Source organism: Gopherus evgoodei, chromosome 1 (assembly GCF_007399415.2).
Source record: "Gopherus evgoodei ecotype Sinaloan lineage chromosome 1, rGopEvg1_v1.p, whole genome shotgun sequence".
NCBI lineage: Eukaryota > Metazoa > Chordata > Testudines > Testudinidae > Gopherus > Gopherus evgoodei.
Window position 1 is genome coordinate 170,745,774 of NC_044322.1, and position 22,033 is coordinate 170,767,806.

The following is a 22,033-nucleotide window of genomic DNA, read 5'->3' on the forward strand; positions in this document are numbered from 1 at the left end:
TTTTATCTGCCCCAAAAATATTTCCTTGGAACCTAACTCCCTGCATTTACATTAAATCTTATGGGACAATTGGATTTGTTTAACATTGTTTCACTTAAAGTTGCATTTTTCAGGAACATAACTACAACGTTCACTGAGGAGTTACTGTACACGTAGCCTAGCAGAGAGCCTGGAAGGCTGTGAAACAGCGCCACTTAGTGACGCCTACCATAACTGGTAGAACCAGGTAGTCATGCCTCTGCCTGACATTGCTAATACTTGCCATTATGACCCCTGGTTTCATTTACTTTGCCACACTTAACCATTCAGGCTGAAGTTTTCCGTGTTTGCATTCTGCTTCAAGCATTTTTTTAAAAGCTTCTGCAAAAAACATTCAGTCATTTCCAAGAATGAGGTTAGAGAAAAATAGTTTAACTGCCAATATTAAGTTTGTTTCCAAATATTCCTTGGAAGATTTCTAGTAACGCCACACTTTAGAGCAGAAACTCAAAACTGTTGTCATGAAACTCTACCCAGATGTAGGGAAGCTATAATGTTCTGGAAATGGCTGTTACCGCATACGAGGAAAAGCTTCTGTGAAGCTTGCAGCTAAAAATCTGACAATGCCCTTTATACTGAGCATGTCCCAGCCCCACAGAGCCTCCTATGTGGTAGAGACTTAGCTAGATAGTTGTACCAGGAGAATGGAGAAGTTGCATCAACTCCTACCTTCCCCTAGGCCTAGAGGAAGGTACATGGCCTATGAATCAGTGAATGGCATTGTCTTTTTGTGGCCCCAGAACTTATGATATCAGAATAAAGTAGTCAGCCCAATAGATTGGCTAATTAAAACTTGAAGATTATTGTTGACCAGAGAAGATAGTCACTTTTATGAATGCTCTTAAACCTTAAGATTGTCTTTAGCTTTAGATTTGGGCTGTGGGAAAACCTGATTCTTACTGGCTATTTTCCCCATCAGCTTGTCCATTCTTAGCAAGATGCAATGCATTATATGTTAGTGCAAACTATACTGTGCTGAACTGATATACTACAGGGCAATATTTTCTTTTTCAAAATCCAGACTACAGCTTTGTGATTGTCCAGTGGATTTCTTCTATGAAGTGAATGTTGCAAGGAAACATTCCTTTTTCATCAATATATTGTACACTATTGGATCTCTCTGGGTTTGTAATGAGATGCAGCATTTACACTAGCATATTTTCCTAGGACTAAAAGGTGTTTTAGAAAACATTCTAAAATAAGTTTTGTTTATATGCTATTCAGAACACTACCTTTTTTTTTTAAACAAGAAGTCTCGGGAGTGGGGCGGAGGGGTTGAAAATACCAGAATCAATGTGTGTGTGTTTGCATCATAAATTGTTCTCTTTATTGTAATAATTAGATGTCAGGCAAATTCCGATCATAGTCTGATGGTGAGGCTGTGGACTAATGATACTTTGAAATCTGGCACACCCTCTTACGATCTAAGAGCAGGTCCTCAATTATCTGCTGATCTGTCCTCAACGGTTAACACAAACAAATACATAGCCTAACCATAAAATGCCAAAATAAAGTGGGACACCACCATATTTGCCCAGGAAGCTGTAAGCCAATGTTTTTGTTTACTCAAAGCTGTTTGACAAAAAGGGATGTTCTAGATCAGTATAACTGGCAAGGGGGACTTATGGATTAGTTTCTTGCTTTTTGTATGCACCTGCTTCAGAGTCAATCAGGACTCAAAAGCTGTTGGCACTAAAATGACAAAATGCATGTATTGCTCAGTATCACAGTCCAAGTTTCTCCTTCCCAGCATCTGAAGCATTCTGGGAATTTGTCATGCCATTTTATTTTTCTTTTACATACAGTTCCTTCAATTTGTGTCTTTATGCTCCTCCAGTTCTCCACCTAACAGAAGACTTTGCAGTTTAAAATGCATACTTTTTTGGCCACTATAGGCCAAACTCCACCCTCTGATGTGTGCATTCAGTTTCTAATGGGGCTGACCCAGAAAAACAAGATTAACAGTTCAAAGAAGAAAAATGAATATCTGTCCTTACTAGAGCCCTATGTCTGAAGCTGAGACCTGGGAGACTGATACACTTAAGAAGAAATATCAATCTGAGTGGGTGGAAGATCATCTGTTCTTCTAAATCTAACTAGTGGTGACACATAATGGTTTCTCTTTTGAGACTTAAAATCAGGTCAGAGATTCCTAGTCAAGATAGAGGAGAGAACCCTGAGCCAGAATCTCAAATGGATGAAGAAGTGAATCCAAGAAAACCCTCTAGTGAGGTGAAAATACTTTTATAACTGAACATAAGCATATTTCAAAGTCTCTGGAATTGGTGTACAGTATTGAGTCAGTCTCGTTCTCTCTCTCTCTCTCTTAAAAACTGGTAAAAAGAATAGTTCTTTCAGTGCAAGTGGCAAAAGAGGGGATATAGATGTTTGATATTGCACACAACTCCATGGCTTGCTCTGCTCAGAATCAGTGCTTTGAAAAATATAAAGCTGTCAAATGGCTGGGTTGTTGCTAAGCTGTTTGCCTCATTTCAATAATTATCAAGGCCTATTGTGTGACTTCCAAGCCTCAGCCCACCACAAAGGGAGAAGCTGCAGCCCCGTTTAATTACCAGTACAAACATTAAATAGTTCACTAATTTAGGTAATTCATTAACATTTTAATTTGCTATACCCTTCAATGTGTTGACCAAAATCAGAAACACTAATCATTAGCATTAAATGCTAAATCAATTAAATGAAACATTACATACTCTAGAACTTCACATGGGACTTTTCTATCTCAGTCTCTACTGAATTAATGCACATGTTTTGTGTTGGGAGTGAAGCATATGAAAGATCCAGACTCCATGTGATAAAGATTTCATGGCTCTTCTTGTAAGGGAAGGGACACTTGTCCTGCTGTCCTGAATATAACTCACTTTGCAAAAATATTTTTGCTTTCCAACTTCCTCCTGCAATTTGAAGTGAATGATTTTCTGTCAATTACTTTGTTCTAAATTCTTGTGTTGCTTTGCACTGGTAAGCAACTGAATTATTCCACCCCAGAGCTGGTTGCACTTCAGTGCTGGGTGCCATGAATCCTAGATCTACGATATGTGAAGACGCAAATTGTCTTGGAATGCTCCAGGAAGTGAGGACCCGTGTATATACAAGATACCTTGTTGTTAAAACTGTCATTCATTGACTCCTGTCCCACCAGGTTCAGCAGGCACTTAAAACACTAAATTGAAAATAAACTGTCTTGTGACCAGTCTCTACTGGTGACATTAGGTCAGATTTGAAACATACCATGTGGTGTGGGAAGTCTGCACTGCTCTTTGCCCATTCTACATCTGTTCTGGGAACAAGCAGAAGGCTACCGTCTGGAACATTTCACCATTATTAAAATTAGGAAAGAAAAATAGTGATTACAAAATGCTTTTGATTCAGGGTGCATTTATGCTAGATTTATTTTTTCCCATAGAACAGTTAAACGTGTTCAGCAGATGAAAATACCATGTGGAGCTGTTTGTGTTCTAGATAACCCCCAGATTCTGTTTCCCAGAAAATCCACCTTCTTTTTCTCTCTCTCTCTCAAAACCAGCATATTTATTTATATATATATTATATATATATATTTTAAAAGCAAAACTTTCTTTTCTTCTGCTAACAATGGCTGCCACAAATTAAAAACCACATTTCCTTCCAGCAGCATATGAGGATAGTTCATTTGGACAGGTTTTAAGCTCTGCTGAGTTCTGAGGTAATGTTTGCAGACGTTTAATATAATTATGTGTAATGGTTATAAAAATGCTTGACAGCACTATTTACTGCACATTGTCTTTCATCAGGAAAGCTTTAACCTCTAAATTTCCCAGGAACCTGCTGAAGTAACAGATGTGTCGTCTTTTTTTCTTTTGGAAGAGCCAGAGGACATTTTTGAGTGTAGGATCCAAATATAACAAATCTACAGTGTTCTGTGCAAAAACAAATAAAATAAAACATAACATAACTTTTATATTCAGGGAATAAGAACTCTTCCCCTCAGGATTATGTATTTTTTTTTTCCAGTGTTGAGCAAGTGAATCTACATTTGATCAAATGTGTGTAGACCTCACTTGGTTATCTGCTTTTCTTTGTTAGTGGTACTTTGGCCATTCAGGATTCCAATGTAACGCACTTTATACAGTCTTACAGTTTACAGATCCTTGGGTTTTTTGGCAATTGCTGCTGGCTGCAGGCAGAAGAAAGTGCTTGGTATTAGTCTCTGTACTTGTAGGTTGTACTGTTAATGTGCATCTTTCCCCATGTGTTTTTACAAGCTTCTGATTAGTGGACCTGATTTTGATCTCATTTATACTAGTTTAAACCCCATTGACTTAAGTGGAGAAATTCCTGGCGTGAAATCCTGCTCCTTTTGAAATCAATGGCAAAACTCCTATTGACTTCAATAGGCCAGGATATAATCTTCATTGTGTAGTGGTGTAAGATCAAAATCAGGCCTGGTATTGTTTATCAAAAGCACTTTCTGACTGCAAAGCATCAGACCTACAGTCTGGTCCTACAGCCCTTACTCACACAAGTAGTCCTTATTTATGTGAGGAATCCTACAGAAGTTAATGGAACTATTTATATGACAGAGCATTTCAGGATCAGGTTACCTAGAATAGAAAATAACTATCACATGGCAAAAAACAGTGCATTTAAACTAGTAAAGGTGTTTCATTTTAAGAAAGCAAACCATCTGTATACTCATCAGAGATGCTCTCTTCTCTGGTTCAACATACTGCAGTTGGGTTGCAAACTGAGATTGCTGTGAGATGTAATGTTTGAGTCTGGATATGAACTTATTCTTAAATTAGGTTCTAGGATTTTGGTTTGTCCCACTATATTACACATGGAGAGCCTAGCCACAAGGTTTTGATCTGGGGGATTTGGTTTGAATCTCCAGTTACTCAGTAGTTGTAAATTGCCATATATAATGGATCTTAAATTGTTGCTGGTTTATGTAACCATGATTGGTATTTCTTGGCCTAGCTCCATATCACAGATGAAAATGTTGGGCTGCTAAGGAAGTCACATCTCCTTTTTTTGAAGGAGATGGAAGTTGATAAATGGTAGGAAACACTCTCTCACTTTCCCCATAATTGTGCAGTTGGGGACATATTCATTGCCAAAAAAGACATGCGTGTTTGTAAAGCAAGTATGGAAAAGGCCTGGTTTATATACAAATGAATGACATGTATTTGAAAAATAATAAAAGCTACTACCTTAATTTTTAAAGTGAGTGAGTTTAAACTTCAGGCATATTTTTGTTGAGGTGAATGACCCTGCAGACTTATGCTTTACATTTCTCTTTTAGTATCTCATACTTCATAACTGTACAGAAAAAGTGAGAATTTAAAGACAGAAATATGATTAAATGAGAAAAATCTGGAAACACTCAAAAAGCTGATAGTTAAGAATTTTTAAAATGTCTTTCTTTTACACTGATTTAGAATAAACCCATAAATAGTCTGCCGTTTATTTCAGTTTTACCTATGATTTATTGTAAGTATCTAATGCTGTCTTGCGTTTTGAGCCAGAAGTGAACAATGTAGAGGCAAGATAGTAAACTCCTGAGAGTCTATTGCATTGCTGGGAACAGATCTCCTGAGTCCTCAAGTTCCTTAATTACAAAACTATCCTTCCTCTCTTACTTAAGTTAGATTTTTCTTCATAATAACTAATCATTTGCAAAAGTCAGATGTTACAAATGGTGGGTGAGCTCTGAGCCTTAATAAGAGACTTTTAGTAAAGAAGTGAGAGAAACTAACTTGTGGCTTGGGAAAAGGATGAAACCTAACAGACAGATGAAAATTAGAAAGGGAAAATAGGTTCTGACAGCTAGTGGGATGACTGGCACCACAGAGGGAAGACTGAAGTGTGTTTTTTGAAGCCTGTCATTTTGTCAGACTGGCTGACTTGGTAAAGAAAGTGAGTGCCATAATACTAAATCCAGCTTTAATTGCACCTTTATATTTGAGCTATCCATAACAGTAGCTAGACATTAAATGTGCCCCTAACATTCTCTTAACATTAAGAACATGATACTAAGGGGCTCCTTAATTTAATACTGATGTATAATTTAAATATAGAGTAGACTCTTAGCAATTACCTTCCAAAATTTAATATGGACTACTTCTATATTACATTATTATTTGTATTTCAGTTTGGCCCAATCAACCCCCATTGAGCTAAGCACTGTACAAGCACAAAGTAAAAGACACCCCCCTCCCGGAGGACCTTGTAGCTTAAAGCCTTTAAGCACTTGTTGGTCATCTTTATTCAGAAAAGCACGTAAGTATATGCCTACATTTTAAGCATATGCTTAAATTCCATTAAGTACAGTATGCTTAAAGTTAAGCCTGTGCTTAAGTGCTCTTCTTGAATATGGATTTTTAATTATTTATTTATTTTATTTATTGTAATCAAGGTCTACCTAGCAAGACCAAAGATAGGAGAAAGAAGGCATAATTATCTATAGTTAGGTTGACTACAAATGTGCTGTTCCATCTATTCTCAGCCTTCTGATTGGACTGTTTATAGACCGTGGTTTTCTAATGAGCTCTGAATAAACTTTAACAACAACAAAACCCAACAACATTCAGGAAATTTTTGTATAAAAAAATTGTGGTAATGTCAGCTTCTCTGTTTAAATGTTGATCGAGATATTGCAACATCTTGATCAACTGGAATTGTGACTCATTGTTTAGGGGGTGGGTTGGATGACATTTAATGAAAATGACTCTACTCACATTATGCATTACTTGGAAAGTGACATTTTTAAAGGATACTTTTCTTTCATTTACGAGATGCGTTTGGGGTACTTGGAGGCCAAGAGGGTTTGTCATTAAACTGAATCAAGGCTCCTAATGAAGACCAAGGATTTTTTTTTCCTGTTGCTGTCCTGTACGGGGAGGGATAGCTCAGTGGTTTGAGTATTTTCCTGCTAAAACCCAGGGTTGTGAGTTCAATCCCTGAGAGGTCACTTAGGGATCTAGGGCAAAAATCAGTACTTGGTTCTGTTAGTGGAGGCTGGAGTCAATGACCTTTCAGGGTCCCTTCCAGCTCTATGAAATAGGTATGTCTCCATACATTATATTATTATTTTTTATTATGGGAGCTATGTGGATAAATGGGCAAATGTTTCCTGATACACACCAAATGGAAGATACACTTGTCTGTTACAGCTATCCCCCTACTCCGTTTTGTTTCTTACAGCTGTCCCCATACTCCATTTTGTTTTTGTTCTCCTTCTGTGGCCACCCTTCCCTGGCTGTTAAGTTGTTTACCAAGAGCCATTGCCCTTCTCAAAGGGATGGGCACTTGTGCTGCGTGCTAAGTGGGACCACTGCCCTGTTCAAAGGGTTAGTCCTGTTATCACCTTGTTGAACCTGGGCTTGGTGTAGGGCAGGCAATGTCCAGAGCTGCAAGACCTATTGTGTTTTTAAGATCCTGGGCATGAGTCATAGGCCTCATGTGCTTTTGAGTCACCTATTGCACAGGACTCTGCCCAGGCATGTCTCTGTGCTCACCTGCAGTTTTTCCCCTGTGCATCCTGCCTGTGACAGAGGAAGCCTATCAGGATCACTGGCGGGAAACTGCCTAAGTTTGCCTTTAAAAACAGACATTTTTGAAACAAACATCAGAAAGGTTCCTGCATTGCTGCCTGGTCTGATCAGCCAGGGGTTTTCAGGGGGTCCTTTCTCTGCTCTCGTTTTATTTTTGAGCGTACCCCCAGTTTTAAAAAAAAAAACCCACGAAGAATGAATTGCTGCCTGAGAGATCTCCTGATTATCAAGACCGTACCGAGCCCTCCTTGCTTCTTCTGATGTTACTGCTGCTTCTGCCTTGGGCACTGGTAAGAATCCCTCTGTAAAACTTTCCATACTTTTATTTTATTACTTTAGCTTCTAGCTCTGTTTCCTTAGCACACAGACTCAAGCTAAACTTTGGTCTGTGTCTTAAAACCTCTCTTAAACTCCACGGCGCTTTGCTGCTAAAAATAAGCTTGTGCCGCTACTAAGCTCTGCTCCCTGCTTTCAGTTGTATCCACTGCTGCTGCCACCATCCCTTGGCTTCCTTGGGGGCTGCCTTGGGAGCTGTATCTTGGGCACATACCACTCTGCCCTCTGTGACTTCCCCATAGCATAAGGTGCACCATAGGTTTTGCTTTTTAGTTTAATAAGTCATAGTTTGCTAAGATTGTAGAGCTTGTAAGTTTCACCTGCCATGTTATAGTTTGCTGTTTTGTTATACAAAAGAGAGGTATTTGTACGGGCATCCAGCATAATTTGGATCTGTGGCTATATTTTTGAAGGTAATATGAACTGTCCCCAATACCCAGGACCCTAGCAAGACCCACGACCACTTCAATTTTAACCCTAAATACTTCACCATTTGGCAATGGCCCCGACCATCCATATCCAGTGATTTATATTCCTATTGTGCATCTAAACTTTTTTTCTCGGTAGAAAATCTTTTATATGAATGTATAGTAGAGTGGTGGGTGTTGGGAACAGTTTATATTACTTTCAAAAATATAACCACAGATCCAAATTATGCTGGACGCCCGTACAAATACCTCTCTTTTGTACAAAGTTGGGAAGAGGACGCAGACACAATGCTGTTTCCCAGTCTCTGTCGGGCCCAGGGTGATCAGGGTCCTGAGTGTTATCTAATCACGCAGGTCACTAGGAGTTCCGCGTCTACACAGAAATACTGTCTCTCCACACCGGTATTTAGATTCAGTTGTCTAGAGGAACAACCCCTCACTGAAAACATCACCTGTTCCCTGATACAATCTACCCAATCACACTCAGTAAATTTCTCTATGTCTAAACATGGTATCCAAGTACAAATTCAACAATTTTGGTATGAGTCCAAAGGGAAATTAACAGGATTCAAATGGACCATATTGAATGCCACCTTGGGGACTATTAAATTTTCTATTCCCCTAACCCACTTTCAAATCACCGCCTACTATTCAAACTGCTCCAAGGGGGTTGCTTTGAGACTTTTGCAGCAGCACGTGTGGAGTAACTCCACTAGAATGAAAAGTGATATAACTGATACCCTATGGCTGGGAGCAAATAGTGCTGCCTCAGCCTGGACCGCCTATAAAGCTCAATAGCATGAAGCTAGGCTGGGGAAAATAGAACAAGCAGCAGGGTTCATGTCGGGGGCGCAGATTTCGGAGGCGCGAGCTGCCATAGGGGAATTACACGTGATTTCCTCCCTCAGTTACATCACCCAGAACTCCATGCGCCAAATGATTCTGGACACTACTGAGGCTGGCAAAGGATTGCAGTGGGACCTTGCTTGCTCGGAGGTTCAAGATTATCTCACTGTTGAGCTTGCCTCCATTTACAGAGACCTTATGTATCAAACGTGGCCCACTGCCTTTGCAGAACCCTCAGGTGTCCCACCCAGCCTGTGGCCATGGAGACATACTTGGAAATTTTCGGGGTGGAAGTGTTGGCGCTCGCTTCCAGGCCTACGGGCCTTTGAAAGGTGTATGGGCCCCCACCTATCGAATCCTCCCAGGTCTGTGGGGCGGTTGCTTGTGGGATTGGGTGGTTCACCGAGATGTGTGGGAAATCAAGCCCCCTCACGGCCCTAATCGCTTCTTAATCAGCACCCCAGCCATAGCCCCTGACCTCTGGATAGGTGTGGGAAACCTATGGACTTATTGGCCCTTAGAACCTCCCCAGCTTCAATGCATTAGGAAACTCAAGCCTGGGGAAGTCATTACAGTCCATCAACATGTGTATTGGGAAGGAAATGGACACATTACAACCCTTGGCTCTCAGACCCTCCTGCACACCAATGACAGCTGCATCTCTTTCAATACATCTATCCTATCGGATGCAGCCTTTAGGTTAGTCACAGCTTCAGGTTCTCATGCTATAAATTGGCCTTCAGAAAAATCATACGAAGTAACACTGACATTTCAGATTTCCTTTGACTGGACCTCTGTCATACCTGATCATTTTCAGTCTTTATTATCCCTTTTACCAGAAGTCCAGAAAATCTCTCTGTTGGAAAAACAACTCCATCTCCCTGAAAACATATATCAAACCGAGCTAAATGCCTTCCAAACTGCCCATACCACCACTTCTCTCTTGTAGAAATGGATGTCCTCTGTCCTCTGCCAAATTACCAAAGTCCCTCACAGCATCCATGGTACCTTTGGGTATTATTGGGAGGGGGACTGCTAATTTGTTTCTGGTCTTGTTATTGCTGCTGCTACCAGCCATGTTGCCTACGCTGCTGCTACCGTACGTGTTGCCTGTGTTGCCCAGACCCCAAACCAACCCCGCCTCCCCCACAGCGACCCATACCTTTGCCCTCCATGATAGAATTGACCGCCTTATACATACATCATAACCCAGACCAACCACTGTATACCTCCCTGGAGTTTCCCCATGATAAGGGAGAAGACCCCAATTCAGAAATCCAAGACCTAATGAACATCCAAGTTTAGGGGTTTGCAGCCGTCGAAGGGCCGCAAAAGGAGGGGAATGATAGGGAAAATAACCCACTCCTTAACAGGGGCTTTCCTACTATTCCCTGCATAATAGAGACTGTCAGGCTGTTAAGATCATTTTGTAGGCCTAGCCTTTAGCCAACTAGCCTTAGCCAAAGTACCGTTTAGTTCCCTAAAAGTTGTTTACTCAAATACACTGTCTGGAAATGTACTAGGAAGGGCCCCCGGGGGAAACACGTTGCAGCTTAGTGGGTTATAGTGTAGCAATAAGTGCTTGCTTAAGGTAACCGCAAAGTCACAGGTCACATAACAGTTAGGCCCACACGACCACCCTAAAGGAATAACAGGAAGGTTGTGAAATATACAGCTGAAATTGCAATAGGTAAGCCATATAAGGAAAGTTATCAGTTATGTTCCACAGTATTAACTGTGCAAAATACCAAATAAGGAATATATCAAATATACTACTGTTTGACGCTTTGCGATTTTAAGTTTTAAAAGCTGGGTGAAATTGTAAGGGGCAGATGAGCCTTCCCTCTGCATAGGGAACCGCTGTCTCCCTGTGTGCACACTTGTAATCAATAAAGAAAGCCTCAGGCTATCTGATTCAAATTCAACGGTGTGGTCGATTTTCCACAACACTCTGTATAGTTGCTTGTTATAGTTTGCTTAGAATTGTGATATTTGTTGTTTTGCCTAGTCGTTGATTAAAATAGATTTAAAAAAACCATTGCCTGGTTGTATTCTGTACCTGTTTTATTACTTTGTATAAGCTGCGTGTAATTTATATAAGTTTAATTAAGTTAGAGGATAGATAAGGTTTTTACTGCTTGAATTCGTCTTCCCGCTGTCCCAATCTCTCCCTGAACTTTCCCATGTCTGTTTTTCTCCTGCTCCAATCTCCCCCTCTGTGTGCTTCTCTGTGTCTCCCTGTGGTAACCCCTTGCTGGGCCCCCCCCCCCCCGTGTAACTTCCCAAACCCTTTGCGGCTTCTTTCCCTTTTTTGGGGGGGGCTGTTCCTCTAGCCCTTCTTTACACCTCTCTGCTGCCTCTCCCTGTATCCCTTGTGTTCGTGCCCCCGCTCCTCCGCTGCCCCTCCCCTACCGAAGATCACCATCACACTGCTCCATTTGTCTTCACCCTGCTGCTCCTCAACTTCCCTCAAGTGCTCTCCACTGCTGCAACCTGCTTCTTCCCTCAGCCATCTCCCCCATTCTCCACGTGCCTTCCCATCGCTTACACGTTCAGCGCCCTCCCCTCTTGCTGCTCCCAGACTCCCCTTAAGTGCGCTCCAGCTGCTCTTGTCTCCCGTACCTCCAGCCCGCAGGCTCCTGAAGACTGCTGCTCTGGGCTTCAGAGTCTCTCGCTGCTTGCAGCTGCACTCTCCTCTCGTTAGTTACCACTCCCCTCCCCCCTGCCACTCCTTGACCCAGCTTTTAGGTACACTCTTGCTATCACAGCCTCACAAATTAAGTCAGTAATTTTCTACATTGCATAATTTTACTTATCACCCATATTGTATTATTGCACTGTGACTCACTTTTTATTTGTGGTTATAACACCCCATTAGTTGCCTCCATTTTTCTAATATACTTTGTATACCATTTTTATATAGAAGCTACCATTTTATTTCACATTCCACACTGTATCTAGAGTTGTTCCTATATAAAGTTGAGTTGCTTATTGACTGTACTGTATCCCATTGTGCTGAACCCCACTTACTGTACCCCACTGTTAAAACTCCCTACACTGTTCAACAATTTATTTGGCAAATTCTCCACCTGGAAAACTTCTGCAGCTCTAATCATGAATATTTTTATGCATTCACTCATGAGCAGCAGGTGAACCCAGGGACTAGCCCCTGGTCCAGCTCATCGCTTCTGCCCAAGGGCTTGCTCCTCCCAGAGCCCTACATACACATGGCCATCAGCCCCACCTAGCCCTGGGCTGCCCAAGCACCCACCCTCAGCACACCAGGCAGAGAGGCATGGCCCCCCTCCCCCGACCCCATAGGGCCAGGCAGTTGGCACACCCTTCCTCCCCTGCCCAGCATGCTGGGTAGGTGGTGCGGTCCCACTCCTCTAGCCCCAGAGCACTGGGTGGGTGGCTGCATAGGCCCCCTGAGCCCTGGAGTGCAGGCCGGCTCCCATTAGCCCTAGCCTAGGGCCCCAGCCATGGAAGAAAGAGCCCCCCGCAGCACAGCACCAGGAAGCAGGAAGAGCCCTAGGGGCTGAGAGTGAGCGGGGCTATGCAAGGCTGTTTGGGGAGGCTCAGCCTTCCCCTGCCTTTGATACCTGCTGCCCATGCATTCACACATCCTTACTGTAGCAAAGGGGCGTGGCCTCCTTTCCAAACAGACGAAGGGACAGCTGCAACTACCTCCTGGTGGGCAGAGCCAGGACACCCATGCCCACCTGGTCAGAAGTGGAGGGGTAGGACAGGAACTGGAAGTAAAAAAGACAGGCCCCCCAGCTCAGTTTGAGAGGAGCTGCCAGAGAACAAGGATGTCTCTCACCCGCTGCTGGAGCTTGAACCTGACAACCAGGGCCAGCTCCAGGGTTTTCTGCCACTCCAAGTGGCAGAAAAAAAAAAAAGCCACGGCAGCACGATCACATCGCTCCACTCTTCGGCAGCGTGTCCTTCGCTCCGAGAGGGACTGAGAGACCCACTGCAGAATTGCTGCCCAAGACCCTGATGTGCTGCCCCAATAACGTCCAGAATGCCACCCCTTGGTATTGGCCATCCCAAGCACCTGCTTGTTTAGCTGGTACCTGGAGCTGGCCCTGAGAACTGGAGGGTCTTCCAGTTGCTGGACACACAGAGGAGTTGCTGGGGCTGCTGTTAGCTGTTTATTCCAATGATATTGATGATGACTCCAAGTACCCCCCTCGAACGAGAGTGTAGGAAGTAGCCCAGGGGAGCTGAATATAGTTCAGCTGTGCTGCTGACTGGCAGCCGGATTTCCCCACTGACAGACCACTCTGCCATGGTTAGGGCCCTGAGCAGAGATGCAGTAGAATCAGATGGGCCTGCGTCCCCCTACTCCTGTCATCCCACCCCTGGGGTGGAAACTTCTCCACCACGGCTAAGAGGCCTGCATTGGTCAGCGGTCCGCCAGAGCCAGGGTCCCTGACTGTTTGCTGTTGTGCCTGGGCTAATAGACTGGTCACTGTGCTGTCCTGACCACAAGCCAGAGCCCTCTGACTTTGCTGCCCTGCCTGTTCTGAAGGCCTGGTGTCTAGACTAATTATCACTCTGTCCTGAATCCCAGCCAGAGCCTCCTAACTGCTTGCTTTCTTGCCCTTCAGGATGGTCAGGGCTTATAGACATTGCTGCTCTACCCTGATTGTAGGCTAGAGCCCCTTAACTGTTTGGTGCCCTCTCTGGTCAGAGGACTGGGGGCCCTAGATTCAGTACTGTTACCCTGCTGAGTGGCAGAGACCCTGATGCTAATTCTCCCCTGAACTGTGTTCTTGGAGAGGACTTGTAATAAGGGGACATGGCCTCCCTCCTAGACAGACAGAGGGACAGCTGTGACCCCCTTACACTTACAAGGTTTCTGTATGCTTCAAGTGCACTGACAGCAACAAGACTCAAATAATTCTGCTGTCCTTCATAGCAGGAAGTGTGCAGACACAAAATGCCTTATCTGGTTATGTTGGCAGGCTATGAGCACTTCCAGTCAAGTGTTATGAGATGGACAGACAAGTTCTCCCACAATATACCATGAACCAAACTCTAGAGTAGCTACACTAGCAAAGGCACTAAGAACCCTGCAAAGACACATGTAGCATAATAGTCTGGAGGTGCCAGCTTGGATACCGGGTGAATATGAGGATGCATTCGATGCAGTGTGGACACTCGCAGACAAGCTTGCTATACCTGCACATGCAAGCCTGTGCTTTCCAACCTAGGTATATAATATTCAGCATGGACTCTACAGCAGTTAGAGTATACTTACCTTGAAGCAGCTTTGCTGTCATAAAACAGAGAAACCTACAAATGAAATTAAGGTGCAGGCCACTTGTCCTTGTACATTCTCCTAACTCAATATGCTAGACTTCAAAATACCCTTGAAAATAAGAGGTGAAGCCCATCAACCCAAGCAAAAACAGACAAACAAAAACAAAACCCATAAACATGACAGTTTAGATTCCAGAAGAAGTCCTATTATCATTAAATGAGCGGAGGAATCCAGATCAAATTTGCAGGGGTATGCTGTTTTCTCTAACTTGACTCACAAACGTATTAGTAACAGATGTTTCCAACTTGGGATATGGAGCACATTTGGACCATCATGAGACCCAGGAACTATGGACTACAGCAAGACTAATAATAGATTTTTCATTTTAGTGATTGAACCGAAACATTCTATGTTTTTTTCTTGGCAAAATAAAAACATTTAGATTGAACAATGTTTTGTTTCATTTTTGGATGTTTCTACCCTTTGGGGGTTCTTTGGCTAAATGTAGCTAAATTTCAAAATAAAATGTTTCAAAATAAAAAGTCAAAACATTTCATTTAAAAAATGTCAACAAAATGTTTCATGCAGTGTAGTTGTAGCCATGTCAGTCCCTGGATATTGGAGACACAAGGTGGGTGAGGTAGTATCTTTTATTGGACCAACTTCTGTTGCTGAGAGAGACTAGCTTTCGACCTTACACGGAGCTCACCCACCCTGTGTCTCTAATAAAATGTTTTGACTTTTCCAAAATTTGTTTTTCTCCATTTTAATTTAGCTGAAACTATTCAATGAATTCTACCCAAATTCCCAAAAAGTTTCATTTGACCAAAAAATTTGTTCACTTGCCTCTTACCCCTCTCCCCCCTCAAATCACTCTGGTCTATTGTGGACATGTGAGGAGACTTGCATGTACATCAGTATACTAGAACAAGGTGATCCATTTTGCATGTGCAATATTTCTTCCTTTTATTCAAGGCAAGACAAGTCAATTAGTGACAGATGATACTACAGTAATGTTTTAAGTAAATAGGCAAGAGGGATCCTGGCCTTCTCCCCTCTGCCAGAAAGCTGTTCATCTAAGGAACTGGTGCATCTAGCACCAAGTTACTATCATAGCTGTCTACATCTGCTGGGATTACAAAATGTTGGCAAATCAAATGAGCAGATAGTTTCTGTATAACCACAAATGATATATAAAAGAGAGTCATTCAAAAGGTATTTCTAAGTGACAGACTTATTTGCCAAGGAGAAGAACACAAAGTATCAGATTTTCTGTTGCAGGGGGTATCAGAGCCTCAGTTTCCAAGCAAACACACTCCTTATACCCTGGGCTCTAGTTTGGGATGTAGTGTATGTATTCTCACAAATTCTTTGATACTAAGAGTGGTTAGACAAATCAAGCAGAAATTGGCAGCAATGATATTATAACATGGTGCTCCAAACAGTACTGGTATGCAGACCTATTGCAACTATCTGTATGTCATCCAATAATATTACTGCTGACTGCAATGGAATTTATAAGGACCAGACTAAGAGTCTCCATCCAGGCCTAGAATTTCTACATCTCATGTCATGGATGCTGGCTAGTTAATTGATGTAGAGAAAAATTATTCCAGAGCCGAATAAAACATTTTGATACAAAATAGAAAAGATTCTGCAAGATTGACTTACGCCAGGAAGTGGAAAAGAGTTTGTTTCATCAAAACAGTGTAACTTATTTCCTACATAAACTGAGATCTCACATGTTTGGACTACCTGTTGTTGCTAAAAAGACCAGGACTCTTGTTGAGCTAGGTTAAAGTTCATCTGGCAGCTATATCAGGATACCACCCACTTCCACAGGGCAACACTAGAGTCTGACATCCTACAGTAGCTAAATTACTTAAAGGCCTGATGCATGAATTTGCACAGCATAAGAACTTCCTTCTTCCTCCCCTCACCAACTCCAGTCCTAATGTCCTGGTGAGACTGATGGGTTCCTGTCAGAGTAGCTGGCCTCTGTGGATAGATTGAGCCCAGCTCCCCTGGACTGGAACCGGTGTCCCTAATCCACCTAATTCAAGAGGGCTGGGCTGTAACTGGGCCAATAAAGGGCTGCTCGTAAGCAGCTGCTGAGAAGAAGGACAGAGACAAGCTGAGCCCCTGTCTGGGCACCAGCCATGCTGGAGTGGTGCTAACTCCTGTGGTGGGTCCCTGGAGAAAGGAGGTCAGGGGCTCAAGGTTGCAACCCCCTCACTGCTGCTCCAAGAGGGGAACAGAGCTGGTGGAGGAGAGGCAGCTGCCAAAGCACCCTGGGGGCCAGTTATTAAGTTATGACTTTATTCTGTTTGTTTACTTTTATTATGAAAGAATAAACCTCCTTGACTGAGATTGGGTGTGGCAGCATATGTTTGGAGCTGGGGAGCAGTGGCAGCCCCTGGTGACAGTCCCTCATTTGAGCCCTTAGTTTCATGCTGCCTACTATATCACTGTATGATGACTGCTTTCTTAGCAATCACTTCAGCCCAGAAGAGAGGGAAATTACAGCAGGCCTGCCATGAATGCTTATCTGCTGTATGGACAAAGTCATGCTCAGGCTGCGTCCAAAGTTTTTCCAAAGTCACTTCAGATGATTTTCACCTAAACTAAATGGTGAAAACATATTTTACCAGTATTTTCCCTATGCCAATTCTTTGTAAGGGAGGGAGACTTCATACATTTGATGACCTTATAGCCCTATTTCTTTATCTGAATAGAACTAAGTCACTTAGGGTACATCTACATTGTAATTAAAAACCCACAGGTGGCTCAGACTAAGGGGCTGTTTAATTGCAGAGTAGACACTCAGGCTGGAGCCTGGACTTTAGGAGAGGTGGGACCATCCCAGATCTCAGGCTGCAGCCCAAGCCCAAAAGAATACATTGCAGTTAAATAGCCCTTGGTCTGAATTAGCTAGCATGGGCCAGCCATAGGGTTCTAATTGCAGTGTAGACATACCTTCAGGGTCTCACCAAGCTTATTTGTTGCATTTGCTGAAAGAATGAAGGGACAAGCAATGTTACCAACATGACCTAAATCAGTGTCAAATTGTATCAAACGAGGCACCAGTTAGGTAGATTAGACTCCCATGTCAGGTCAGAGGTCATTCCACTAGAGCACAAGCTGCTTCTGCAGCATCTTGTAGAAGTATCACAGGAATTCTAGGGAATTATCTGGGAATCAGTTACATTTACTAAATGGAATTCTTTGATGGAGGCATCCAGATCTGAGGCTTGTTTTGGCAGAGCTATATTTTAATATCTCTTTAAGTAGGCTCTAAGCACCCTCTTCCTTTTCATCAGGTTGATACTTGTGAGTCATCAAGAGTGGAGTACATATGGATGAGTGCTTAAAGAAGAAAAAAGGTTACTTATCTTACAGTACCAGTGGTTCTTTGAGATGTATTTTCCACGTGTATGCCACAATTCACACTATGGGGTCTCATAATACCTGGATTCTGTATTGTTGAGGGAATTGAGAGAGATGCTTGACCCCAATCCACCCTTTATGCCCTCAGGTAGGGAGGCATGAGGGCACTAGGAGCTCAGGCACAGCCCCAGCAGACACTGCTGGCCAAAAGATTCTGATCTCACATGCATATGATGCATGTGCAACAAAATTAGAATACATACGGACAATATGCCTCAAACAACCATAGTCACTGTAAAGTAAGCCACAATTTTAAGCAAATCATTAAGCATCCGTAGCAAACTAACAATCATTTATTTCTCATCTGACTTACACAAATATTACTTGATACATTAAGGAATGAGTGAGATCAGAATTAGGACCAAAATGCAATAAGATGCACTCATTATGTCAATTACATTGGAGACCTGAAACATGCAACACATAGATCCCATTTGTCTCATAGGCACAGCTATTTATATGGAAGTCAGTCTTCATATGGAAAAGGAAATAAGTAATTTGTCTAAACTCAGAGGTCACACATGGGACACAATTTCCTTTCAGTTGAGTAGATCAGTGTACAAATAAGAAAAACATGAGCAAAGCTTCTCTGTTAGGGTGCTTGGATGTGTGTGAGTAGGGTAGATTTAAACCTCAGGAAATTGTGTTTGCAAAAAAACTTATCTGCTTTTGGATGATGAACTCTATAGATGCTTTCCACAGGTCAGAGTCTAAAAATTGTAAAATATCTGTTGCTCAAACAGCAATGTTAACCATAGACTAGAGAATTTAGATATTTTAAAGTTAGTAAATTAATGTATAAATTTCAGAATAGCAATATGATAAAATAATCCAAAAAGTCCTATGGCCCTAAGGCAAACATCTTGGAATAAAAATGATAGACTAATTTCAATTAGAACTAAAAAGGAACTGTGTTCATAATTTGAGTTAGCCAGAAAACAAGAATATATTTTCACAAAAAATTGAGTATTTAGAATTTATTTTTGTTCTGCATTATAATGAAACTGGAACCTTTTCAAATTTTTTCACTCAAAAAATGACAGGAGCACCCAGCTAATAGCTATGTTGTTAGAATACTCAACGCAGGTGTGGGAGACCTAAGTTCAAATCCTGTCTTTGCCTGATTCAGAGCAGGAATTTAAACCTGGGGGTCTCATGCCTCAAGTGAGTGCCCTAACCACCACAGAGTGAGGCCATAGAGTCAGTCTGTCCCTCTGTTTAGTTTTGACCCAAAACCTTCTGATGAAAGTTTAATCAAAGTTAGTGTGTCCCCAAAAAGTTCCAGTTTTGATTGATTGGTATTTTATGACAAACATTTACTTTCAGTTGATCCCAGGCTGCTTTTTTCAGCAAAATAAACTTGTCTAAAAATTTCACTCAGTTATAGTTGCATGTAGGTATGTATGTGTACAAGAAGATATAAATGGACCTGAACAAAAATGTCAAATCCATTGTAGGTAGGATGTTCAGAATGGAAATGTAAATTTGAAGCCCCGGTACCAAATAGCCCATTACTTTTGGAGTCAGAGATGTATGCAACTTTAATCTGAATTTCACTATTAGTTCTCTCTCTAACTTTGTGCTCAAATGTGCCTGTATCCAAAGACTGCAGTTTCTTTAAGGTTGCTATAGTGTATATTTATATAGGTTGTATGTATACTGTCTACCTATCTTCTCTGTCTATAACCCACACTCACTGGATGTATAATAAAGTATACAGACATTTTAAAAAAAAAAACATTAAAAGTTAGTGTATATCTTCAGTGTTGCAACTCATTTTATTGAGAAACTTGCAGTATTTTTTATTACTAATATTAAAAACCCTTCTCTTAGAAACATGCAATTATGTGAGACTTTTCTTTCAAGGTAATTTCTAGGCTTCCTGGTTCCATAGAAAAGCTTAAAGACATCACCCGAGTGAACCCAGAAGGCAAATAAAAATAACCTTAGTTTTTTCTTAATTGCATGATTTTTTTTGAGGGTTGGGGTTGGTATATTGTATCTGTTATATCTGAGTTTGGTAATTAGGCTCTTAAAAGAATTTATCCACAGAAATTTTTATGAATTTACATGAAATTAGAATGCACACAGTGTAGTAAGAAAAGCCTGCACATTCATTTTATTCATACTTACCCTCCCGATTGAAGTACTTCTTTGTCCCAGAACAAAGTCTGTCTTGCTATGACCTGGCCTTCACCAAAGCTTCTCCCACTCTAGTTTACTCTACACTTGTGGAAGTAAAAGGAATGATTGCCCAGGTCACGTCTTTAATAATGGAACCATAGCCACCTTCCCTCACTCTCTTTAGCTTTCTTTTGTGCTTAATAGTGTTTAAAAGGGACTTTTTTTTTCTTGTCTTATCATCAACTCCAAATATGATCAAAACCAGTAAGGCCACCAACACAGATTTTAGGAAAAATAATAATTTTTCTATTTAAAAAGAAATTAACTTCTGATACTGGATGACTTAGGTTTTAGATGAGATAGGAAGCACTTAAGAAGGGAATTAGCAGAGGAAACAGAAAATTGAGACAGCTCTGGTCTTCACTGAACCAATTCACAAACAATGCACCAAAATTCTGCATTATTCACTCATTTAATTAAATAATTTTGCTTGATTTAAGGACCACAGAGTGCATCTGTATGGTCTCAATCCTGCAACTGGCCCTGTGTTATCAGATGCCCGTGCCCTGACAGGAGCAGTTAAATAATTGAGGCCTAATTGACTAATTTAGACTTCCATTTGCCAAATTGGGAAGAAATGAATGATCCACTTTACTTCTGGTTTTTAAAAAAATGCTTATGTCAGAAATTTTTATAAGCACTAACGTTGAATTCATGTAAATCAGGATCAAACCACACTCCTCATTCATTTCAATAGGACTTTGGAATAATTGGACTACAGGATTTGGCCCTGTAACCGGGGACAACTTACCCCCACAGCGCCTCCTACTAGTCATCCTGCTGGTTGCTTCAGGGAATTAGCTCGATTCCAGCCACGGAGCACCCTCTGCAGGCCGGTGATCCGCCTTGTTTCCTGCTACAGGCCCTGTGTCCCTCCCTGGACCCCGGTGCCCCTTTTATGTGGGGTTCTGCCCCCTGGTAGTAACCCCTTCCTCCTTCTTAGGGGTTTCCCCTCCCTGGGAACCCCCCACCTTCTATCCCCACTTTGCCTCAGTGTCTTGGCAACTTCCTTGTCATTAGCTAGCCCCATGCCCTGGGGCAGACTGCAGTATTAGCCTCTCATCATCAGCAAAGGGGGTTGGACCTGCTGCCTTGGCCTACCCCTGGGTTGCACCCTGCAACCCCCAGTACCTCTTAGCCTTCTGCTAGGCTGTAGCCTGGGGCTTTCCAGGCAGGAGCTCCCCAGCTCCTCTGCCTTTCCCAAGACCTGCTTCACCCTAGGTACCTTATTTGGTTCTCTACAGCCAAGCCCTTCTCTCTCTGAATGCAAAGAGAGACTGTCTGGGCTCCTTTTACATCTTTGTGGAGAAGGGATATTTCTGCTACTTATGGAACTAGCTTATGAGAATTTTGGCTAAAACAGATGTGCTAAAGGTCAAATCCAATGCCCATTGACTTCAACAAACAGTGGATCCAGCCCTTTATAAACACTTCTCAGATTAGATCAAATTAAAGTTCTTTCATTACTCCTGTCGCCTTCATCTTTTTTCTCCTCTTGTATATTCAGCCTATAGTCTATACAAAACAGGCAGAACAGTACCAGTCAAGGTAACAAGTTTAGTTCAGATTATGAATATTGTTTCCTTTTGTAACATACCATTTGTGAAAGGATGCATGCAACACATTATCCTCTCAAAGTCTAGCTGTAACTTAAAACTTCCATCCAGCATAAGGTTTTCCTCTTTAAAATCCCCTCCCTTAAAACTAATTACTGGACTAGCCCATAATTATATATATATTTCCTATTCTAATAGAAGAGGAAGGAAACTTCCAGGTTAGATGGACGTCAATTGGGCTGCAACTTCTGTTGAATAAATGTGTGTATACAGCAGGAAAATCTCTGTTGCCAAGATATGGATAGGAATTGGCCTTCCTCTGTTTAATGGGCAGTCTAAAGGCCAAGTGTACCAAAGGGAGAAAAATGG